Here is a 27,402-nt window from a genome sequence, read left to right as displayed (position 1 = left end):
CCTGATTAAATAATAAGTTTATATATATATATATATATATATATATATATATATATATATATATATATATATATATATATATAGAGAGAGAGAGAGAGAGAGAGAGAGAGAGAGAGAGAGAGAGTAATATATATATATATATATATATATATATATATATATATATATATATATATATATATATATATATATATATATATATATATATATATATATTTGTAAAATATAGAATTAGAATTTGCCACTTCAGTTTCAACTCTCAAAGAAATTACTAGTCACAGATGATTCCCCAGGAAGTAGAAAGAGAGTAATTTGGCAGCTGAGATTTGGAAACAGCATAATGATGTCATGTCTTTCGACTCTCAAAGTGCCATCACCAATGCTGAACCAAAACAAGTGGCTTCTAAAGAGTCATCGAAAAATACTTTCCACTGAACCCAGTGATCAAGTTGCTCATCATCCTGGACCTTCTTCAGATTCTACAATATATCTGCTTTGCTTAATCATTGGTCACTTTTGAAGGGGTAATTTGAATGTTATGTTTTATGTATATCTAAAATTTGGCATTACCCTTCCATACAGCTATTAATCGTTTCATTCTTTGTTCTCCAATTAAGGATATTTAAATCTAGGAATGTGTTTGTTGCTTCTTAGTTAGAGGTACATGTAATTGGCCTCCAAATCAACCTGTAAATTGGAATCAAAACAAATGAATCCTTCAAAGATACATTTTTTCCATGATTTGGAAGATAAGCAATAGTCTAATATAGCTTTAGCATGTTTAGAAAAGAAAAACTTGGAATGCAATTATTTTTACATATAAACCATTTTTTAAAATGAATGTTGTATCTGAACATGCAGAAAAATTTAAATACAAGTATTATAATTTATGAAGTTAGAAATGTTCAATTTTATTAGCAAATTAATATGTTCAGGTTACCTACAATTGAATATAATTTCAAATGAATCAGTTGTGTCTCATTTACTCTAAATACATAATTGAAATAAAATTTCACGAGGCATGTAATTTAACTGTGTACATGCAGGCTTTGTTTAGAGAAATCAAACTGACAAGGGATTCTTCTTAAATGTTTTGTTAAACTAGTTACAAAATACCTACAGTAAAATATTTTTTGTTTAATTTTGCATGACATATTGTTTGAGCAGATATGAGCTTATTCAATGATGTTCTGTATTTATGATGAGTATAAGAATACATGAAAAAAAGGTAATGGTAAATTTTATTAATTACCTTAGCAATTAATTAAGTGTGTTATAAAGCATGTAATTTAATTGTAACTTACTGGAAGAAAAAGTCAAAGTGATTGTAATGTTTTGGATAATCTTTATAAAAACTAATATTCATTAAGCACATAGCTACGCATCATTTGTTTGGCCATTTCATTCCTTCATAAATTATGAATTTGCCAGACCCATCTCAGGATTTTCTTGTTCAAGAACTGTTTAAATTCAATCAACATGGTCAAAGATCATATCAGACAGCAAGCTTAAGACTCCGATTAAATAGGGAAAATTCTAATAAAACTTGTGGATGCCATTAGTCAATATGTTTAAAATTTCATTCTGAGCATATGGAAGGCATAAAAATCTTCTTTTTTTCGTTGTATAGTAACACTTACAAATTTAGTTATAAAATATTTTACAAATTAATGCTTAACTAGAACTTTAAAACTCAATAAATCTGAGGTTTTAAAGATTGTAATATTTGACTTCAAGTCAATATCTCTTTAAGATTCAACCTTTACTGTTGAACATAATTAGAAATCATAATTCAAAATTTTAAGATAAACAACTCACATATCTTTCCAAAAGGTGTAAATGTATTTGTTATATGTGAAATGTTTATTGTCTCTTAAGTAGAAAAATTTATCCTTACATTTATATCAAAACTTAAATTAATGGCTGAGGCGAATCTTCTTTTGTTTGGAACAGTGTTTGACATGAAAAAAAAATGTTCAGTACATGAAATCTTTATATATATATATATATATATATATATATATATATATATATATATATATATATATATATATATATATATATATATATATATATATATATATATATATATATATATATATAATTTAATTTTGTTTGTATTCTAGCCTCTGATTGGTTAATATCCAAAAAGGAACACAAATTATTTCTTTATAACCTGGTTTGGTATGGGGACACCCCCCCCCCCCCCCCCCTGACAACCAGCTGAATCATCTGTATGCATGCAATCCTCTCATTTCCGGTCCTCGGGATTCATGGAAAATTCCAGATTTAATTAATATACCTTTAACTTCAAACAATAATTCGATCTTACCACATGTAAACAAGCTGCTAGGCCTATGTATCAGTTTTTACCTCCCCTCGCTTCCCATCACTTCCGTTACTTCCGTTACTACGGTTGTATTATTGAGTGGCAAATTTGAACTAATAAAAAGCAACGAAATTTTACACCCATAGTTATTTAATGATTTTAAAATTAAATTATAAGGAATGACTCTAATTCTTGGCCAAATTATTCGAGTATAACCTGGTTTGGGTCAGTTTACGCTGTTTTATAATCCGCTTCGTGGAATATAAAGCGTAAACTGACCCAAACCAGGTTATGCTCGAATAATTTGGCCAAGAATTAGAGTCATTCCTAAAATATTCAATCGCATGTTAAGATTGCGAACAATCAGAAGAAAATAATTTCAGAAATTCCGGTCATTCTTTCTTATTCTATGTATTACATTGGAGACAAGTATTTCAAATTTTTTTCTCATAAAAAGTAACATTTTAAGTAGAAATCGGCTGCTCAATGCATCGCAAAAACGTTAAATAGTAAATCCACCAGTGAAAAACATCATTTTTTTTTTTATTCCTTTATGCAGTTTTATGAGAATTTAGCTGAACAAACCCAATGTCCGGTATGATTGAACTTCAAATATAGGTCAGCACATTACAAAGGCAAAGGTTATACTCCTATGGATTTCTGTCCTCAGTGGTTTCTTTTTTTCTTACTATTTCTATATTTTCTCCTCTACTTCGTTTGATTTTCATCAAACTGAAAGAACAAAAGTCTTGCGGGTTGGTTGTTTTTTTTTTTTTATGGAGCGCTTGACCGAGCTTACTTTTAAAAACTATTCAAAAATAGTACATGTACAAGATATTTTTTCAGTGATATTGTTGTGAATTTTGATTTCCTATCCATCGGAAAAGATATATGTCGAATCTTGCTATGGCTCACAAAAGCACACATAGAATTTTTTTTTCTTTTTAGGCGTTTCTTATATTTTCTTGTAAATATTTTGTTAAGACATGTAGAAGAAGTGTCAGTCAAATTTAACAGTTTCTAACAGTTTTTTAGGGGCTGACTTTTAAAATTTAAGAGTGAATTTATTTTTAAAATGTATCAAAAACTAGGTATTAGGAATTTGTAAAACAGGGTGTTTCAGCAAACATGTCCTGACTTTCGGTTTTCTTAAAAAGTAATTATGAAAAGAAATTTTACAAAAATTAAAAACATATATTAACCATACCATTTTATCATTATAAAAGTTTCAATAACACTGAATCATTTGTTTTTTAAGACAAACTTTTAACATGTGGATCTATTTTTTTTTTTTTTTTATTTGTTCCAAATGGCTGCCGAATGTTTTGATCGCAGACAAATTTTGCCACTCAAGTCCCATATTGCTCATATTTGGACACCATTTTAGAAAAAAAACCTGTTTCCTAAAAATTTACTTTATTCTCAAAATAATATTCAATGGAATAGGGATTTTCCGTTTGCATTGTACTGACTTTAACAATATAAATACAGAGATCTCTTTTATTAGCCATTTAAAAAAAATAACATGACTTTTGAGGTTGTAATCAAAATAAACAATTACATGTATGAAATTATGTTAAAAGTTTTAAATACTGATATGTGATTTTGAAGAATTTCATCTTTAGAAATTATTTAAGCTGCGAGTATAAGGTAGATTTCCAAAAGTTAAATTAAAGCTAAGTTCTTCCAAAATACAGTTATAACTAGATGCTGTCATAAGACAGTAATACCCGCACTAAGGTGTTTGCCTCTAAATGCGCTCTCCTTCAAATTCTGGTAACCAGGGAAGAAGCACACATTTAAATCAAGCATAAAATGCTCAGGTGAATATGCAGCCCATATGGGCCTCTTATGTAAATATTTCATTACTAGTCTTATACATGTATTACATAATTTAATAATGTTAATTATGTTAAGGAGAGAATTTTTGAAAGATTTGTGTAAAAAAAAGGGGGGGGGGGGGTTAATTTTTGCCCCATAATTGACACTTATTGAGTTTATTGTCAAAACAACAAATGTTATTATTTTAGTGCATAGCTTTTTTGATGAACTTAAAACAAAATTAGATACCAAAATGACAACTTTTTTATCAGTATTTGGGTAGAACTCGGAGAACCCCTTTCCAAACTTTGACCCGATTAACTCCACCCACGATACACCTATTTTTCTGTCATATTTGGAATAGATAACACAAATTTATGTAAAAAATAAAACATTGTATGTAATTATAATATAAATTTCACAGATGTAGATGTACACCTTTTTGGAAAAATTTCTAGACCCGCGCATGCAGTTGGAATTACGTCACACTGCGAGCACTACTTTTACCGTTATCATTATTGAATTGCACATGGTGTATGTACATCATTATTACCAGTGGGAATATTAATAGTGTGTGTTTTAAATGGATTTATTATTCTATGAAGTTAACAGTACCTATAACAGGCGGCAAGTACATTATGAATATATTATTTTAAAAGTTTAGTATAGAACGGGGTAAAATGATCAGAAATGAAAGTGGTTAGGGGCATATAGTTGGAAAAGGGTCAAAGATCATCGGAATGCCACATGCAAATGATACATTGAAGCAAATCCCTGGGGTCATTCCCACTCTTTGGAACCAGAAACAATAAAATAGCTTTCATTAAAGCAAAAGCCCATAAGTCATCTTTGTATTATGACACACTAAATAGGATGTATGGGGTCATGACCCCCCGGAGGTCTTTCCCAACGCCTAAAACTTTAAATGATCATATATCTCGAAAATGGTTAAAAACCTCTTCCCTTAACCATATATAATATTGTCCCTTGAGTCATTATGCATTTAATGGTATAAGGCATTATGGCATAAGGCATTTTGCATTTAATGGTATAAAGGTTATGACCCCCTTGAAGTCATCCTCACCCTGAAACTGGAAATGGTCACAGTATGTGTGTCAGTGATACTCTGCTTGACATTTTATTCATGACCCCCTAGGGTTATCCCACCCTCCTAGAATTAGAAAATGAAAGTCATTCAGGGACCCGCCATTAAACTTTGTGTACATGTACATTTTTGTATTATTCACAATTAGTTTTATATCAAAACGAATAATAAATAATTTGTATACATAAACGACCCAGGGGCTGGGAAGGGGGGAAAAGGGGAAGGAGTTATGTCTGCATGGTTTTAAACGTTGAAAACTCCTAAAATTTGTGAATATTAACCCGGCCGTTTCCCACTTGTCATCCTTATTTACTGATCTTCTCACAACATAGCTCTCCCTTGAATCAGGAAATGTGATATAAATATTTTAAGAATGATTAAGAATTAAAACAGGTCTTGCACAATCTCTTAAAATTGATTGATTGATTGTATGTTGTTTTACGTCCCATTCGAGAATTTTTCACTCATATAGAGACGTCACCATACACCGGTGAAGGGCTTCAAAATTTGACCTTTACTCGGCACTCAGGGCTATTGAGCAGTGAGGGATCTTTATCGTTCCAACGCCTGCCGTGACACGGGGCCTCGGTTTTTAAGGTCTCATCAGAAGGACCCGCAACTTTCACTTCAAAGTGCCGAGCGCATGGCGAAGGAACAGTTGTTGCCCATTTTTTTTATCGACTTAGGTCAGTCGCGGCCGAGATTCGAACTCAAGCCCTCCCGATCACGGAGCGATCGCTCTACCGACTGAGCTACCGTGTACGGTCTCTTAAATTTGATTAAGCTCTGCAGTTGAATTAGCTATACTGGTATAGCTTGATTCTGCTTACAAAACACTTTGATTTAGCTACTTAATCATACTTTTTTTAAATGTACATTTTCATCAATATGGATAAAGGTTGCACTATGTTGACATGGGTAAAATTTTAAATTTTCAGCTTTGAGTTTTCTGAAAACAATGCATGAAAGAAAATTGCTTTTCAAATATTGTGTCTCCTGAGCATTTGTTATCACAAGCTTATAAAGTTTTGCATGGGGCTATATACCAGGGGTAATCTCTCTCTCCCTCCCTCTCTCTCTCTCTCTCTCTCTCTCTCTCTCTCTAACACCTACTTGGGCCAAAAATTAAAATGAAATTATAAGACTTTTTTTTTTTTTTAAATTGATGACTTTTTTTTAGGATTTTACACTAATTCATACTGGAGCGAGAATGATATCCCTTCCAGAAATGTAAATAAATAAGTTTACTCACTATCTTGTCTTTGATCTATTTGATATTAGGATTTCCAACTTGTAACATAGAACGAAGTCATTTACACAAGATGCACTGCACCAAAATTTTCACCTTGACTCCTTTCTTCATTCAAGGTCAAATTGAGAAAAACACTTTCAAACCATAACTACTGCTCAATGGTCCTGAGTGCCGAGTAAAGGTCTAAATTTGAAGCCCTTCACCGGTATATGGTGACGTCTCTATATGAGTGAAAAATTCTCGAATGGGACGTTAAACAACATACAGTCAATCAATCAATCAAACCATAACATAAGAACCCTCTGACATTAAAACTTCAATTTTGAAACATGGAGAGGTAGTATGGAGAGAGGTGCATGTCAACAAATTTTTTACCTTGACCAATTTATAAAGTCAAGGTCAATCTTTTACATGAAAATATAATTCCGGGCATAATCTGAGAACCCTTTGACATAATGAATTCAAATTTGGGACATGGATAGAAGACATTGACATCATTTTTTTTACCTTGACCCTTTTTTCATTCAAGGTCAAATTAAGAAAAAAGACAATAACTCATGAAATCTTTGACATTAAGACTTCAAACGTCATTGTTCGCCCCCCTCCCCCATTTGACCCCCAGTGTTAAAATGAAAATTCTGAAACCTTATTGCACATCTACAGGACACCACCAATCATCTTCCAAAATATGATTAGGCTACTGCGTAAAATGTAAGAGGAGTTCTGGGAACCAGGGTCTTTTTGTAAAAAAAAACGTCATTTTTCGACCCCTATTTGACCCCCAGGGTTAAATTGAAAATTTCGAAACCTTATTGCACATCTACAGGACACCACCAATCATCTTCCAAAAGATGATTAGGCTACTGCGTAAAATGTATGAAGAGTTCTGGGAACCACGCTTTTGTATAAAAAACGTCATTTTTTTAACTCCCGTTTTGCCCCGAGGGTTAAATTGAAAATTTCAAAACCTTAATGTACATCTATCAGACACCACCTATCGTATTCCAAAAGATTAATGGAATTCTGCTTAAAATGTAGGAGTAATTAGATTAAGAAGAAAGTGTGACAGACGGACGGACGTGCCAGGGTAATAACAATATACCCGAACTTTCTTTAGAAAGTACAGGTATAATAATGAGTCTTGGAAAGAAAGACGATATTGCTTATAAAATCCTTGTCGGCTGGAACCATAACATATTGTTTATGTAGTCTTTTTAATTTTTTGATTTAGTGAAGGATAGATGGTTGCATATTGTCTTTTAAATTTCTTATACGATTCTTTAATAGATTTCTAATTATAAAACATTGTTAATTAATATTAAACAGTAATATTTAGCCCAATGGCTGGCATAATCTTCAACAGAATTTGTAATAGAAATGAAGTTCTGTCTCCAATTGAAAGATCGAGGCTCCTAGTATTTAGGACCTTTTAAGATGATCGCTTTAAAGTTTTCACTTTCAAGTAAATTGACATCACCGGCATTGACTTGTCCAATGAGACTGAAGTTGAAAGAAGAAAAGCAAGAACATTTGAGAGGACTTTGTTTTGGATGTTCAATATCTAGGCACTTTAAGGTTTGTTTATAATTAATAGATTTGGAAGCAACAGTTTAGGAATATCTGTAGGAAACGCAGTGTGTAGATTTCAACTTGAAATATGGTGGAATACAAGACAGAACCTTTTTTATAATTATGTTGTATATAATACCTCTATTGTATATGGTTATCCAGGACAAAAAAAAGTTTCGAAGTTACGGTTATTTTTTAAACGGCTAAAATAGAAATCAAACTATTTTGAGTCAGATTTTTTTCCTTTTTGATAATGCTTTTTTCCAAGAATGTGCGAATTTATTTTATTGAGTTGTACATAGACATTCATTTACTCATGTATGACTGTAAGCCAATGAGACCAATAGTCAATTTTCAAGAAGTTTAATTACAGAAAGTGATAGGTCGTACAGATGATCGCATAGTGGCTCTCTCAAAGAGCGCCGTAGATCGTATTTTATAATGTACAATACATAATACTCATTTACGTATGAAATAGACAAATCAGATTCAAGTAAACAAGTTATTCAATAAATCTGTACAAAATCCTGGAATTTTATTAAATAAATTGTAAATGAAACATAAACTTTAATAAGCTTCAGTCCAACGTCCTAGTATTTTTCAAAAGTTAATATAATGTTAAGATAATTTTTAGCAATGTTCCGTTACTGTTCCTGCATCGTCGTCCCAAGATAGATAAACATCCTGGTAGCTTACATTGTCCTTAATCCGATTAACAGGTTTGTTTATTCTGACGGAAAAGTCTTCCACTTTCATATCCCGATTGGATTATAGGTCAATGCACTCTATCTTAAGTACATTGTAGATAGTTTAATGCTTATTTTCTGATTAAAATAATTGTCTCAAACCCTATAGGTTTACATTCGTCCCCATGTAATTAGAAATTTCGGCAGGAAATTTCTAAATTGAAACAAGACAATTATTTCACCATAGTTCACAGTAGTAAACAAACAATATTAATCCTTCACAAGAACGGAAGCACTGAAACATGGTTCACATGAGTAATCACACTATGTTCACAATGGTCATTCGATGTATAGGTGTTTCTAGGCTTTCCTCATCTTGAGGTTCCAATTTAGATTCACTGATATATAGAGTTATGACAGGTTATGTGTTCTGGGTAACAGAATTATAAAAGTATATATATGGATATACACGTTTCATCTTCTTTATTCCACATGGATGTATATGAATTATGGAATACTGTTCTCTTCCATTATTTAAGCATTACTCTTGGTGCCAGATATCAACGTAAGATATGTTGTTTCATATTGTAAGTTATTTCTTTAGTGCATATAAAGGATACCATCTAGGAGATTTTGTAGAAGACGGAATGTAATTAACACCACTCCAGGCCGCAATATCGCCCTTCAAAGTAGAAGCCATTAATGGATGCTGTATTCTTGAATTCTGCTGATCCGACCCATAGTGTTGTCTCAAACTCTTTATGAAATCCTTCTTCTCTTGATATACTGTTGTACCAGTTTAACTTCTTGTTCCATTTTTGACACGTCCCTCCAATTTTTGGCATAGATTTCTGTATCCTCGTCTATGGAAGCGGACTCAGAAGGTGGTTTAGACAGAACTCCCTCTGCCCTGAAACTTAGCTGACCACTTATTTTTTAGTTTCTTGACATTGTTTATTTATTTGTTTACGACATTTAATGATAATACAAATCAAACAGAAAAGATCCGAAAATGTTGATAAATAGAATCAAGGGGATTGTAACCATTCCTCTTGGGGCATTGATTTAATTTTATCCAGTGACATTTCATTTATTAAATTTTGTATAGGAATTTCTTTAATAGGTTTTAATTTTTCCGGTAATGGTACAGTTTTAACTTCTGGAAAATATTCATTAAAAGGTTTCCACAAATCAATTTTTTTAAAATGATAATCTTTTACAAATTTATCAAATGAGGGTGAAAGATCAAATGTGCTTTCTTTATTATAAAAAGGAGGTAAGACCAAAGAACCATGGAATGCTGTGCATCCTTGTTGTAACGTTAAAATATCAACTTGTGAGCTTGTGCTATATTGCTGAACTTTTTTATTGCATTTAACAATGAAGGATATAACTCTGAATGGAATTATTAACCATTTTCCATCATTTAAATATGTGATTCTTGGATCATCTGATTAGGTTCTAGAGTTATGATACATATACAATACAATGACAAGACAATCAAATTCCAGTAAGACTGTACAAAACAAAAAAATTAAAAAATAATTATTTTTCTGTTATCAAAAATACTTGACTTATACTTGAAGAAGTAATTTCCCCATAATCTTAAGAAACTGGACAGCAGCGTCATTTTCTTTAGATGTATTCCCATTATACAACTAACGTGCCTGACACTTTCTTGGTTTTATTTCTGGTTTGCACCTTTGTTTAATTCTTTCATTAAATCCCTTATTTGATATATTAACACCCTTTCTCGGTGTTATAGGTGGTTTTACTTTTTTATTGAAGCCTTGTTTACAAATGTGGTTATCATTAACACAATTAACATCATCAATATCCATTTCTTGTTCAATTTCTAATTGCTTTGGTGAATCACTAATTTCAGAATTTACATCTACCCTATTTGGCTCCTCTTCGGAGTCAGAATCAGACTGCTGACAACTTATATCAATAGAAGAGTCAGAATCATATTCCATTTCGGTTTGTAAATCTCTGTTATTTACATTACTAGGTAACATTGGATTTTCATTATGATTTTGTTTTTCCGTTGTATTTTCGTTATCCACGTTGTTGTTTAAAGCACGTGCTCGAAATCTTCTTCTAAGCTCTTGCAACAGAATATCGTCTTCGTCAGAGGAATTATCGCGTTCAACTCGCTTTTGACTTACCAGTCTCTGTAATGCTGGTCGTTCTTCCTCCTCTTCCGAGCCCTCTTCCTCGGAAACATTTTCCGGGGGAACTACATATTGGGTTTGTCTTAAAACCCTTTCCCCTAAATTTGGTGGTAATTCCCATTCATCTAGTTTAGCATGATGAACGTGCCTAGCATGTGCTTTTGTGGTTGTACCATTGAGTTGATTCTTAACAATAAAACTTACCGGTCCTGTTTGCTTAATTATGCGATAATATGGCACCCATCGTTTGTCCAACTTACCTGTTCTGCGATGATTTTTCAAATAAACAGGGTCACCAATTTGAAAAGTGTCCTCCTTACTTCCTTTATCTGCTTGTATTTTTTGCTCACGTTTAGCTGCTTTCAAATTTCTATGAACTTGAACAAATGCTTTATGTTGTTTCTGTAATGCAACCTGATGCTGATCTTCCCCCATGTATCTTCTTTGCGGTTTGAATATAGTATCTTAAGGTACAACTACATCTCTATTATACAAAAGGAAAAATGGAGAATATTTGGTTGACTCATTTACATGAAATCTGATGGCGGCTAAAGTTCGATTAAGATAAAGATCCCAAGTTTGCGTTTCCTCCTGTACCTTCTTAGCCATAACATCGTGAAGAGTTCTGTGAAACCTTTCTACTTTACCATTACCCTGTGGATTGTAATACGAGGTGGTAATATGATGAATATTTAATTCTTTGAGAGTTTCTTCCACTTTTTTATTAAATTATTATTTATTTTTTTAATTTTTTTAAAATTTTTATTAAATTTTCTGTGCCATTGTCCGTCAAAAGCTGTAAAGGGCAGCCATAACGGGGAAATATTTCATCCAAAATTATATGAACTATGTTATCAGCTGATTTGTCAGCGACACAAAATGCTTCCGGCCAACCTGAGTAAATACCAATCAATAAGACAATGTACTTGTTTCCGGAAAGAGTGGTCGGATAAGGTCCAGACAAGTCTAGTGCAATTTTAGCAAAAGGATAAGGTGGAATTTCAGTCTCTTGTATTGGAGGATGACTCTTTCTGGAACTCTGGTTTGACAGGTTACACATTGTTCAATATAATTATTTAACTTTTTGTATAAATTTGGAATGTAATACTTTTGTCGGATCGCATCATAAGTTTTGTCTACTGCCATATGTCCTAAATTGTCGTGATATTGTTTTAGAGTAATTTCTTCTAATTCTTGAGGAACATATAAACGCAGTCTTGGAGATCCGGAATCCCCTTCTGACAAATAATAAAGGAGACCTTCAATCTCTAAAAAATTCTGTTCTTCAAATCGAGTAGCTTTTCCTTTTTCAATTCTTTCATTTAATTTAACAATATGTTCATCTGATTTTTGTAAATTTTGAACATCGATACCTTCCGGTAAATCTAAACATGGTTTAATCAAATCATCAGGTATCGTGGAATCGGAGTTAGCAAATTGTTTAGGTTCAATACGATTGGAATTTATTGCACTGACTTCAAATGTGTTGTCATTAATGTCTGGCTCATTTTCATCCTTACCTTCATTATCACTATGATCCGAAGTACTAGAAGGAAGTCTTGAAAGTAAGTCTGCACGACAGTTATACCTACCTTCAATATACTCTACCCTACAATTGTATCCAGCAATACTTAGTGCCCAGAGTTGTATTTTCTTGTTTTGCATAGGGGCATCTAATATATATTTTAAAGGCTTGTGGTCAGTTTTAATAGTAAAAGTGGCATTACGCAAATAATGATCTAACTTTTGTAAGGCATAATGTATGGCATATGCTTCTCTTTCTATTGTGGACCATTTTACCTGTGTTTTCCCCAGTTTATGAGAAAGATAGTAAATGGGTTTCTCCTCTCCCTCATCTGTTTTCTGAGTTAGGCAAGCCCCAATACAGTTGTCACTAGCATCAGTGTACAATACATAAGATTTGTTGACATCCGGATATGCAAGTAAAGGTACCACGGTTAAGCTCTCTTTTAGAAAATCAAAGGCAATTTGACATTGTTCTGTCCACTTAAATCTGGAATACTTACGTGGAAGATCGATCAGTGGTTCTGCAATCTTAGAAAAGTTTGGTTTAAAGCGACGATAATAACTACACATACCAATGAAACCTCTAACCTCTCTTACCGTACCTGGTGCTGGTAGGGTTCTAATAGCTTGTATCTTCTTTTCATCTGGTTTGACACCCTCTGAACCTATTACAAATCCTAGATACTCGGTTTCCTGTTGGAAAAACTTGCATTTCTTTAATTTTAACTTGAGACCATGTTGACGAATTCGGCGAAATATTTCTTGAATATGCTTTTGATGTTCTTCGGCAGTTTTCGAAAATATAAGAACATCATCAAGATATACGCGGTGGCAAAAATCTCACACCCTTGCAAAACAATGTTCATTAACTCTTGAAACACCGCTGGTGCATTACTTAAACCAAAAGGCATTCTGTTAAAATGAAATAAACCTTTATGACATGCAAACGCAGTTTTCTCTTTACTTTCTTCATCCAGTTGAACTTGCCAATACCCGCTCTTTAAATCAAGTGTGGTAAAATATTTAGATTTATCTAATAAACTTAAAATATCATCAATGAGTGGTAGCGGATATGATGCGGGTGTTACAATTTTATTCAATGACCAGAAATCTACACACATTCTCTGAGTTCCGTCCATCTTTCCAACGACTACTGACGGAAATGACCATGGTGACTGCGATCTAGTAATTATTTTCGCGTCTAACATTTCATCGATAGCTTTGTCAATAATTTCTCTTTTATTCAACGGAGTTCTATACGGTCTGTTTTTAATAGGAGGATGGTTCCCCGTTTCAATTTTCTTTTTGACAGTTTCCGTGTGTCCCAAATCAATATCATGATTTGCAAATAAATCTTTATTGTTTTGAACGACTTTCATAACGTAAGATTTATATTCCTCCGGTGTGTCTATTTCTTTAAAATCTTCCGAGTTACTGGATTTAATGGATAAATTGATAGTGTTTATCTCGCGTTTGTCCGCGGATCTTGCTTTTCCGATGACGAGTCCTGGTTTTAACGAGTAGGCTTTGTTAGAGCGGTTAACAATCAAAATTGGAACTTTACGCGTATTTCTGACCATATCTACTGACTCTTTTATGAATAACCCTAGTTCTTGATTGACACATTCATCTTTGTTTTGAATTTCAATAATTTCCCCATATTTTCTTGGCAAGGCAGCACTTAATTTTGCATGACACACCACTGCTGTTTGTAGTTTAACCAAAACTTTTTTATTTATTCTCACCAAAGATGAAATATGGATATTTTCTTGTAATTTTACATATGTTTTCCCTATTCTTAAACAGCCCAAATCAAAGTACATTCTCACTCCATTCATTGTTAGCCAATCTCTTCCTAAAATGACGCATCTATTAAGCCCTTCCGTTTCATAGAAATTATGAGACAGTGGAAGCCCATTCATTTTAAAGGAAAGATTAACTCTACCTATAACAGAAAGTGATTCACCATTTGCAGCTTGTGAATAAGGTTTTTCTTTTTTGTTTAAATTAGGTTTGAAAAATTACTTAGTGATACTTCAGCCCCTATATCTACTAATGCCCTAAATTTATTCTTCCCAAATTTAATAACGCAGTACAGTTAAGGTGCCAAATGGAAATATCGGCAATTTTTTTAGATAGAAAATACATTCTTTACAAGGATGGGCGTTTCTTTTTAGGACTTTACTATTATCGGACAAATGCAATGTGGTTGAAAACTAAATGTTGCGGACGATTAGATGTCTTATATAGACTTGCCACGTGATGTGGCAGTCACGTGATTTTAGCAAATATATCTGAAGTATTGAGGTCATCTAAAAATTCTAATATTGCAAGGGTATAATCAAGTTAACAATTTAAGTTTAACATATAATTATTTTCAATAGCCTTTGTAGTTTGTGAAAAGTGCTGCAAACCTATATAGATTCTACTATCTATTTGCTAAAATTACATTTGTTAGACCGTATGTTGAATATTTTGCTGGTTAAGTACATTAAATATAGATATAAATAATTCATTTGCAAGATTTCAACAGGTTCGCAGCACTTTTCAAATATCTTCATACTTCTTGAGTTTATGTGTAAAAGCTTGTCATAATTCATTGAGTGTATGCCCTTGTAATATATCGATTTATTACGACCCTTCTAGTACCCTTCAATGAAGCTGCATACAAACATACGACAGTATCACTTGTCTAGGGAATGTACGGGAAGTATATGAATAAAATCATAAAATAGATATCGCTTCCAAGTTAATGGTTTCTTATATATCTACAATTTATATTTTATTTAATTACAAAACACATTTTTCATTGTATAAATATAACTTGATCCGCCTCTCACTGCAGGCAAACTGCATCAAATTTTACGATATGACGTCACATTGACAAGTGCATTGCGATCAGTGAATTGTTTATATATTGCTGTGTGGGATTTAACCATCGACAATAATGCATGCACTAGTTAGTATTGATGTAGTTTAAAGCTATTCAACAATTTAAAATAGCAAATCATTTCATTTTGTGGTAATTAGTAGAACTTATATTTTTGTGTGATGTCATAGTAGGCATTTCCCGTATAAATTAGACCCCACCTCCTTACTGCAGCCTTAACTGTGCTGCGAAGACAAGAACTTGGATTTTCTGTTAAACAAATTTTATATACAATTTTCCTACCACTTTTATTTTATCTCTCTTCATCGGCTTCATTATGAAGAGAGCCTCCTAGTTTTCCTGTTGTTTATAACGTCTCGAAGGATTGTATTGGGGTCTAAATGCATTTTGATAATGAAAAGGCTTCCTACCATAATATCTTGATGGACAATTTCTGCGGATATGACCGTATTTTTCACAATGCCAACACTGTAAATTACACACCCCTTCTCTTAAACCATTTGAAACTTCTCTTACATGTACCCCGGATCTCTGATTATTGGAATTCGGTTTGTTTGTCAAAACTTGAAGGGGACAAAATCTTGCTCTGTGCCCAATTTTCCTACACCTGTGACAACGCTGATTACGAAAGTGATCAATTTCCATAGGTTCTTCCCTTCGAACAATGCTTGATTTTAATTCTGGGAATTTCAATAACAAATTTTCCCCCGATTTGTTTATAACCTGTTGGTTGTAAGACATGTCACCCCCATTATCTTGAGATCTTAAAGCCAAACGTTTGCGCAAATTTTGTTCCCTCATTGCCACTTGAACCGCGTTTTCTAACGTTTTAGGATTTTCTCTCAAAACTTTCATTCTCAAAAAGTCAAATGATAAACCACCAGTAAAAAAATATCAACCAATTGTTTTTGAATAATTTCATGTTCCAAATTTTCTGACGCGTATGCATCTTCCGCAACTTGTAAAATTCTTTCAGCAAATATTTGTACACTCTCATTGAAATTTTGTTTCATCTTTCTCATATTTGCCAATGCATGCTGTGCATCAGTAATTTCAGCAAATCTATTTTTTAGCAATTGTTTTAAATCATTCCAGCTGGATAATTCACCCGAAGCCTCTATTTCTGTTACATATCTTTTGATAAAATCTCCCACAGACCCTTTACAAGTAACATATGCTATTTTTGAAATATCATCATTATTCATGTCAGACATTTTTGCATATTTTGCTATGTCTTTTATCCATTGTTTGAATATTCCAGGATCCCTCTCAAAAGGTGTAATGATCTGATTAATAGGAACGGCAATTGCAGCAGTTACTGATTTAATCTGATTTGAAATAGAATTCATCCACTCTTTAATTTTCTAATCCTCATCATCCCCCACATTTCCCTTTTTACTTGTAGAAGAAAAGTAGTTTGAACTCATTCCCTCATTCAATTTATCATTCAATATTTCGGTTTCTGACATTTGAGTTGTTAAATCATCAATCGCCTTTTTCAAATCGTCCCCAAAGGATGATACAATTGCCGTAGCCATAGCCATTTTTTAAACTTAAAATCAAATTTAGAATTGCAATTAAAGTGGTCAACTAAAATCAAGGTAGAAAAGAAAACAATGTCTCACCTTTTTCTTCTTTCTGTTCTTGGATACTTCGCCTATCCTGGTCACGGCACCAAATTGACTTCGTAGATGAAAGCCAATGAGACCAATAGTCTTTTTCAAGAAGTTTAATTACAGAAAGTGATAGGTCGTACAGATGATCGCATAGTGGCTCTCTCGAAGAGCGCCGTAGATCGTATTTTGTAATGTACAATACATAATACTCATTTACGTATGAAATAGACAAATCAGATTCAAGTAAACAAGTTATTCAATATATCTGTACAAAATCCTGGAATTTTATAAAATAAATTGTAATTGAAACATAAACTTTAATAAGCTTCAGTCCAACGTCCTAGTATTGTTCAAAAGTTAATATAATGTTAAGATAATTTTTAGCAATGTTCCGTTACTGTTCCTGCATCGTCGTCCCAAGATAGACAAGCGTTACAGCACTCACATGAGACAAAACCTTTTTGATCATCTCTTCTAGGAGCCATTAACATTATCATTAAATTCCACGATTTCAGAAATTTAGAAAGACTTTTGATCAGTCTTACGACTAGTAGCTTGTTGTTCTTGCAGATCTAGAAGATAATATATATTTTAAGCAAAACTTTGCCCGTATTGAAGCTACACTCTAGCCCCAGGGAAAATAATTTGAACTAGCTTTAATCCGCACTGCATAGGGGAATTGATGCAAATTAATAATAATAAGAAAACATTGATGTAACCATCAATAGTCGCCCGGGAAATAAATAAACAATGGAAATGAGTCTTGATCATCAAACCGCTTCGATATGTGTGAAAAAGGCATGCGTCTAAATGATGGAGACGATAGTCGAGAATATTTTGAAAACTTTTAGTCGGATGAAAATCGAACAAAAACGATACCCTTTTAAACTTTATCAATTCCTCAAGTAAATGTTGGCTGCATAAAATATAATTTGAAACCTGACACATGCATCACCTATTTTCAAAAATGTCTTTCACTTAAAGAATATAAAACACGAACTGTGTAAAGTACTTTTTTTACGTTTTCATGCGATAAGTAAAATTCGATGTTCTAAAAAAAGGGACCTGTCGTTTTTTAGATAGTAAATGATAAGCAACTTTATATATTAAATATGAAAAACATATATATTTTTACAGATTCACTTTATGGAAGTAAACATATTGTGTATCTCGTAATTTATAAAGGGAAAGAACATTCTGATTAACAATCTTTTTAATGTTTAGAAAACCTTTAATTCTGAATAACTTCTCCCACCTCAATCCCCATATACCAACACTTAAACTTATATGTATAGAGCAGCCCGGTCCTCCGGGCTGCAATAAACATCCTGGTAGCTTACATTGTCCTTAATCCAATTACCAGATTTGTTTATTCTTACGGAAAAGTCTTCCACTTTCATATCCCGATTGGATTATAGGTAAATGCACTCTATCTTAAGTACATTGTAGATAGTTTAATGTTTATTTTCTGATTTAAAATAATTGTCTCAAACCCTATAGGTTTACAATGACATCGAAAAAAAAGCTGGCGACATCTACATTTATTTGTTTATCATTAATATCTAAATTATATTAAAAAAATTACTCTTTTTCTATATTTGGAAGCCCAAATTCTGTGGATCTGGATACACTTAAATGTATATACATGTAATATGAATAATCATTTTTTCTTCTTTCAAATACTTATTTATTTTTTGAAGGAATAAATGTGCAGCTATGAAGATATTGAACCAATTTGCAAGAAGAAACGTGCTTTGCGTTAAAAATCCTGGTAGTTCAAGTAATATGTAGAGTCATGTTCCTATATGGGTACAATGCGTATATCGTAGAAAAATGGTTCATTTACCGTGAGTATACGTCTAAATGTTTAAAAAGAATGTTGTAGAAAATAGTTAATTATACATTTAATACAATTACCTCTGAAATGTGAAAATGGTACTGAAAAACACAAAAAATGCTTTACTAATTGTTCAAATTTTCCGAATAATAAATGTGGAAAAATCATAAGTATTTAAAAATTGTTGTTTTTGCTTGTTTACACAAGCATCGTTTTATGAAAAGATCTAAACACAACCTTTTATTTATCTTGTGAGAAGCTGACATATTTGAAACTGAAATCGACGGTTCCTGTAATAAAAACTGTATTTAAATAGAAACCAACAGTTCTTAAGTACGAGAATAAATAGAAAATAAGCAGAAATAAGTGGTGTATAAAAAAAAATAAAATTCTTTTAATAACTATTGCCAATAGGAAAAAAAAAAAGCCACTGGATCGTCAAAGTTATTCAGCCATCCAATTCATCTGCAATTATTGTACTTGTAATCTGAAAAATGAGAGGATGTGTTACATTTCAAATAAACAGAATAAGCTAGTTAGCAAAATTCTCTTATGAAGTACAAGATACACCACTTAAAGATTCTAGAAGAACTTGCGATTTGAAATTATACTTTAAAATAATTAACAATCACGCATATTAACCGATATGCCACCTGAACTTTTAAGTTTTTAAACAGTTAATGAGTATTGCTTTCTTTGTTAGTTCGTGGACATATGCTGAATCATTAAGGATAATGTATTTTTCTTTATATGGTTGCAACCGTTAATCCTGATATTCACAAACAAAGATTGGCATTTCATTTTTTATGTTCATATCTATGTAAATTATTCGCAGAAAGTGATTAAAGGTAAGTAAAACTTGTATAATTGATATGTAAGTTCCGATGATAGCAGGACAACTTCTCAATTTAGAAACATATCATTGAGATGAATTCAAAAATAATAAAAAATAAAGATCGAAATTAAAAAAAAAATAATATGAAAATAAAAATAACAGGTGTCCAAATAATTTCGATTTTCATAATTTTTTTGTATCATATAAAAAAAAATAAAGGATAACAAATAAAATTGGTTTCTGGGTTTAATTTAAATTAGAACATCATTTTATTACACATTTTTTGTAATATTTTAACTATTACTTATAAATACATATATGCGTGTCTATGACTGGTGGGGTTTCCATTTACGTTTTTCCGGTGCATCAAGTAGTTAACTTCTACCGAAGATATTTTCTTTAGTAAGAAAAACTCTTGAAGTACTTATAACATTGTTTATTAAGGATTATATCCGTACAAAGGATAAACATTAATTGTAAAGTATTAAGATGTTTGGACTAAGAAGTACTTCCTCGAAGATATAGTCAAAAGTTGGTCCTAATGAGAGAAGTTATACAAGAGACACCCATGTCATTAAAGCACATAAATCATTAAGAAGAATACAGAAAAAAGTTAAATTGAATATTTAATCATCATTTTATTCATTTAAAACAGTAGTTCGGTTTATTTTATCTTTTGTTAAATGACTCAGAATTAAGACGAAAAATTATTGAAAAAAAAAAATCACTTGTTTGCCATTTTTAATCGTCATTTTGACATAAAAAGCCATATTCAAGATTGCCAGTATAATCTTCTTCGGATTCGGAATACCTGTAAAGTTAGAAGATATACACTACTGTTACCACATCAGTTCTATCTCGTATTTTTTCATTTCAGATCAGGTACGTCTCTTGATATTGATATTGCAGGTAAAAATTGAATAGAAAATAAATCGAGAAGACATTATATATTTTTTTTTTCGTTGTAAAGTAACACTTACAAATTTAGTTATTAAATACTTTACAGAATTAATGCTTAACTAGAACTTAAAAACTCAATAAATCTGAGACTTTAAAGATTGTAATATTTGACTTCAAGTCAATATCTCTTTATGATTCAACCTTTACTGTTGAACATGATTTGAAATTATTATTCAAAAATTACAAGATAAACAACTCACATATCTTTCCAAAAGGTGTCAATGTATTTGTTTTGTGGGAAATGTTCATGGTCTCTTAAGTAGAAAACATATATCCTTACATTTATATCAAAACTTAAATTAATCGCTGAGTCGAATCTTCTTTTGTTTTGAACATTTTCTGAAATAAAAAAAAAATGTTCAGTGCATGAAATCTTTATATATTTATATTCAATAGCATGTTAAGATTGCGTTCAATTAGAAGAAAATAATTTCAGAAATTCCGGGAATTCTTTCATATTCTATGTATTACATCGGAGACATTATGACAAGTATTTCAATATTTTTCTCATTAAAAGTAATATTTTAAGGAGAAATCGGCTGCTCAATGCATCACAAAAACGTTAAGTGGTAAACTCCACATCATTTTTTATTCCTTTATACAGTTTTATGAGAATTTAGCTGAACAAACCCAATGTCTGGTATGATTGAACTTCAAATTGATAGGTCAGCACATTACAAAGGCAAAGGTTATATTCCTAAGGATTTCTGTCCTCAGTGGTTTCTTTTCTTACTATTTCTATTTTTTCTCCTCTATTTCGTTTGATTTTCATCAAACTGAAAGAACAAAAGTCTTGCGGGTTGGTTTTTTTTTTATGGAGCGCTTGCCCGAACTTACTCTCAAGAACCATTCAAAAATAGTACAAGATATTTTTTCAGTAATATTGTTGTCGTGAATTTTAATTTCCTATCCACCGGAAAGCTATACGTCGAAACTTGCTATGGCTTACAAAAGCAAACATAGAATTTTGTTTCTTTTTAGGCGTTTCTTATATTTTCTTGTAAACATTTTGTTAAGACATGTAAAATAAGAGTCAGTCAAATTTAACAATTTCTAACAGTTTTCTAGGGGCTGACTTTTAAAATTTAACAGTGAATTTATTTTTAAGATGTATCAAAAACTAGGTATTAGAAATTTGTAAAACAGGATGTTTCATCAAACATGTCCCGACTTTCGGTTTTCATAAAGAAGTTGTGAAGTAATTATGTAAGGACATTTTACAAAAATTAGAAACATATATTAACCATACCATTTTATCATTATAAAAGTTTCAATAACACTGAATCATTTATTCTTAAGACAAACTTTCAACATATGGATCTCTTTTTATTACTTGTTCCAAATGGCTGCCAATTTTTTTGATCGCAGACAAATTTTGCCACTAAAGCCCCATATTGCTCATATTTGGACACCATTTTAGAAAAAAAGCCTGTTTCCTAAAAAATTGCTTTATTCTCAAAATCCTATTCAATAGAATTGGGATTTTCCGTTTGCATTGTACTGACTTTAACAATATAAATACAGAGATCTCTTTTATTAGCCATTTAAAAAAAAAAAAAAAAAAAAAAAAAAAAAAAAAAAAAAAAAAAAAAAACATGATTTATGAGGTTGTAATCATGAAAAACAATTACATGTATGAAATTATGCTAAAAGTTTTAAATACTGATATGTGATTTTGAAGAATTTCATCATTAGAAATCAATTAAGCTGCGAGTATAAGGTAGATTTCCAAAAGTTAAATTAAAGCTAAGTTCTTCCAAAATACAGTTATAAAAATGAGTGTTACAGAAAAAGAAAATATTGTTTATACAAGCCTTGTCGGCTGGAACCATAACATATTGTTTATGTAATCTTTCTAATTTTTTTGACCGTTCACGGTAGCTCAGTCGGTAGAGCGCTCGCTCCGTGATCCGGAGGTCGTGAGTTCGAATCTCGGCCGCGACTGACCTATTTCGATAAAAAAAATGGGTAGCAACTGTTCCTTCGCCATGCGCTCGGCACTTTGAAGTGAAAATTGCGGGTCCTTCGGATGAGACCTTAAAAACCGAGGCACCGTGTCACGGCAGGCGTTGGCACGATAAAGATCCCTCACTGCTCAATGGCTCTGAGTGCCGAGTAAAGGTCAAAATTTGAAGTCCCTCACCGGTGTATGGTGACGTCTCTATATGAGTGAAAAATTCTCGAATGGGACGTAAAACAACAATCAATCAATCAATCAATCTAATTCTTTGACCACCTCCGATTTAGTGAACACGGGAGGATAGATGGTTGCATATTGCCTTTTAAATTTCTTATACGATTCTTTAATAGATTTCTAATTATAAAACCGTGATTTAATATTAAACATTACATGAAGGCAAAGATAGTCCTTTTCATATGTAGCCCAATGACTGGCATAATCTTCAACAGAATTTGTAATAGAAATGAAGTTCTGTCCTCAATTGAAAGATTGAAACTCCTAGTAATTAGGACCTTTTAAGATGAACGCTTTAAAGTCTTCACTTTCAAGTAAGTTGACATCACCGGTATTGACTTGTCCAACGAGACTTAAATTGAAAGAAAATCAAGAACATTTGAGAGGACTTTGAATTCAATATCTAGGCACTTCAAGGTTTGTTTATAATTAATAGATTATGAATTCAAATTTGGAACATGGATAGAAGACATTGACATAAGGTTTGCTGCATCATTTTTTTTCCTTGACCCTTTCTTCAATGAAGGACGAATTAAGAAAAAGGACAATCAAACCATAACTCATGAAGTCTTTGATAATAAGACTTCAAACGTCATTGTTCGCCCCCCCCCCCCCCCAATTTGACCCCCAGGGTGAAATTAAAATTCCGAAACCTTATAGCACATCTACAGGACACCACCAATCATCTTCCAAAATATAATAAGGCTACTGCATAAAATGTAAGATGTGTTCTGGGAAACATGGTCTTTTCCTATAAAAAAAAACCCCCTCATTTTTCGACCCCCATTTGACCCCCAGGATGAAAATAAAAATTCCGAAACCTTATTGCACATCTACAGGTCACCACCAATCATCTTCCAAAAGATGATTAGGCTCCTGTGTAAAATGTAAGTGGAGTTCTTTGAACCAGGGGTTGGTGGAAAAACATCATTTTCGACCCCGATCTGACCCCTAGGGTGAAAATGAAAATTACGAAACCTTATTGCACATCTACAGGACACCACCAATCATCTTCCGAAAGAGGATTAGGCTACTGCGAAAAATGTAGGAGGAGTTATGGGAACCAGGCTTTTGTATAAAAAAAACCCCGTCATTTTTGACCCCCGTTTTGCCCCCAGGGTTAAATTGAAAATTTCAAAACCTTATTGCACATCTATCAGACACCACCTATCATATTCCAAAAGATTAATTGAATTCTGCTTAAAATGTAGGAGTAATTAGATTAAGAAGAAAGTGTGAAGACGGACGGACGGACCAGGGTAACAACAATATACCCGAACTTTCTTTAGAAAGTACGGGTATAATAATGAGTCTTGGAAAGAAAGACGATATTGTTTATACAAGCCTTGTCGGCTGGAACCATAACAAATTGTTTATGTAGTCTTTCCAATTCTTTGACCACCTCCGATTTAGTGAAGGATAGAAGGATATTGCCTTTTAAATTTCTTAAACGATTCCTTAATAGAGTTCTAATTAGAATACATCGTTATTTAATATTAAACATTACATGAAGGCAAAAATATTCCTTTTCATATTTAGCCCAATGGCTGGCATAATCGTCAACAGAATTTATAATAGAAATGAAGTTCTGTCCTCAATTGAATGATCGCTTTAAAGTCTTCACTTTCAAGTAAATTGACATCACCGGTATTGACTTGTCCAATGAGACTTAAATTGAAAGAAGAAAATCAAGAACATTTGAGAGGACTTTGTTTTGGATGTTCAATATCTAGGCACTTTAAGGTTTGTTTATAATTAAAAGATTTGAAAGCAACAGTTTAGGAATATCTGTAGGAAACGCAGGGTGTAGATTTCAACTTGAAATATGGTGGAATACAAGACAGAACCTTTTTATAATTATGTTCTATAAAATATCTCAATTGCATATGGTTATCCAGGAAAAAAAAACATTTTCGAAGTTACTGTTATTTATTAAACGGCTAAAATAGAAATCAAACTATTTGAGCCAGATTTTTTTCCTTTTTGATAATGCTTTTTTTTCCAAGAATGTGCGAATTTCTTTGATTGGGTTGTACATGGACATTTATTTACTCAGGTATGACATCTAAAACAAAATGTTGGCGACATCTACATTTATTTGTTGATCAATAATATCTAAATTATAGAAAAAATAATCTTTTTCTATTCAGAAGCTCCAATTTTGTGAATCTGGATACGCTAAGATGTACATACATGTAATATGAATAATGTTTTTTTTTTCCTTCTATCAAATACTTACTTATTTTTTAAAGGAATAATTGTGCAGTCAGGGTTCTCCACATTTGAAAATTTAACCATGGAGGAAGCTGCGCGAAGGCGAAATGTGACCGAAAACACGAATGCGTGTTAGACTTCCTAACCTTCATTAATCAAAGATTGGTTTCACAAAACTTAACCACTGCAAAACAAAATGTTGAAATAACCAATATTTTTTAAAGCTAAAAAATATAAATAAAAATAAAAGAGAGTATGTATCTTACTTCACAAATGTTTACCAAAATTGGCCAAAAACTATAAGAACATTTTGAAGGAATTTCAAAAAAAATATTTTGATAGAGTAACCATGGCAACATAATTCAAACTGATATACAGAATTGGTGTTGCCTGTTGTATGAAACATTTTAATTAAATATGACTAAAGCTGATAAATGTGTAGTATTTTGAAAAAAAAAAAAATAACAGATATATAAACGAACAGACGAACGAACACCGACATTCTACCAATTAATGTCCTAAGTTTTTTTTTTTTAAACTTCATGGTCTATGAAAACTTAACTGATGGCATGCATGGTAATTTAAGTAATTTAATATAACCAGGGGCGTCATAGCAAAAAGAAATATGGTGAGATTGGATCACCTTGTCTACAGCCTCTTTGGGGGAAAAGATAATCTGAAGTAAATCCATTTTGTATAACACATGATTTAATACCATTATACATGTAAAAGGTTCTAATCCAATTTATAAAAGAAGGTCCAAAATTAAAGAAGTCAAGGGTTTGATATATGAAATTATATAAAAGAGATTGTATCAAATGCTTTTTCAAAATCAATTAACATCAATAGGTATTTGATTATATTCTGTGTAATGCATTATATCATATATCAGTCTAATATTCTCTCCGATAAATCTACCTATAATAAATCAAGTTTGGTATTTGTTTATCAATTTATCCAATTTAGTTTTCATTCGTTCAGCGATGCATCCTGATGCTATTTTATAAACCACATTTAAAAGACTAATGGGTCACCAATTTTTCAGAAATTTTTTCCTTTCCTGCTTTCGGAATACACGTAATGATTCCCAATTTATTTGAATCTGAGAATTGACGTAATTCATTTTAATTATTTATTGCTCTTGTAATAAAGGAGCCAATATCTTTCCAGAACAATTTGAAAAATTCACACTTAAATCCATCAGGTCCTGGACTCTTTTCATTTTTCATTTGTTTTAAGAAATTAAAAATTTCAAGATTTGTTACTGGTCCTTCCAGACTGTTTGATTCCGCTCTACTTAATTTAGGAATATCATATTGTTTAAGTCTTTCATAAAAATTTTCTGACTCTACATTTTCCATTAACAAGATATCAAGAAAGAGTTGATCACTAATGGTAAATTGAATAGCATCATTCTCAAGGCAACTGATTTTTTCCATATTGTCTATTGGGCAGGAATATTGGATTTTAACCTCCTCAATATTACATTTTATTTGTTCTACGTATTCTTTTTCATGTAGCAGAGAATTATTGAATTTCCAGAAACCCTTTTCTTTTTTTAAATTCATTTAATTTACAGTGTAGTAGAACTGGAGAATGATCAGAACAGTAACTACTTTCAAACTTTACACAAGGCATCATAGTTAGCATAGACTCAGATATCAGGAAAAAGTCAAGTCTAGCTTGTTTGAGTGGATTTTTTCGTCTCCAGGTAAACCTTTCTAAATTTGGATTATCTTTTTATATTTATGTAACTTTTTGTATCCCACAAAAAGAATTCCCATGTATCTATTCTTCTGACATGTGTTGACTGTATTTTACTTAAAGCCAGAATTTTAAACATCAAACTATAAGCCTGTATTAATTTTTATAACTTCAGCACCCCAAAGAAGAGCTACGTGTGAGCTTGTGACTGCAACATTTCTCGCTTGGAGCCACGGCCTGTTCCGCCCACTGTCTGTATCTCGGACACATGTGTGGTTATTGCGACAGCCACAAAGTCGCTATAATAATCAGAAGTTAGCACCCCGCTAAAAATTTCCGCTATACGGTACATATATACTGGGGATATGGACTATTTCATGACTATTTTATGATGTTGCACCTTCATGAATTATACAGTCATTTACATTTTGACTGCAAACGATTTTATTAACAAGTTTATAAATGGTTGTTTGGTATTAAAGGAAAGCCAATTCTATTAAAAATCAGTTCTACATTACACGGCGAGCTTTTGGTGGTTGATCTACAATCAACTTAAAGCATACTAACGTTCATTCCAGTCTGCTACCTGTATTACAATCTTTCCAATCTGTCGACTTTCTATCATATCTCTTTGTTTAAATTTTCTTTCTCCTTCTTAATAGAGCTTGCCATAACACCAGAGCTCTTGA

The 27,402-nt window shown here is 32.0% G+C and overlaps 1 long non-coding RNA gene across 1 annotated transcript; it reads left to right on the top strand.

Annotated features, from left to right (window-relative positions):
* Positions 1-243: 243 nt before the first annotated feature.
* On the top strand, positions 244-27,032 carry LOC133176458 (uncharacterized). The gene is made up of 3 exons (XR_009719462.1): positions 244-524; positions 26,589-26,720; positions 26,889-27,032. It is a non-coding gene; the product is annotated as an uncharacterized LOC133176458 (long non-coding RNA).
* Positions 27,033-27,402: the final 370 nt, after the last annotated feature.

Source organism: Saccostrea echinata, unplaced genomic scaffold, assembly GCF_033153115.1.
Source record: "Saccostrea echinata isolate AGI-Se365-2 ecotype Australia unplaced genomic scaffold, CSIRO_AGI_Sech_v1 ptg000075l, whole genome shotgun sequence".
Taxonomy (NCBI): Eukaryota; Metazoa; Mollusca; class Bivalvia; order Ostreida; family Ostreidae; genus Saccostrea; species Saccostrea echinata.
The sequence above is the reverse complement of the archived record's forward strand: the minus strand, read 5'-3'. Positions and strand labels throughout refer to the sequence as shown.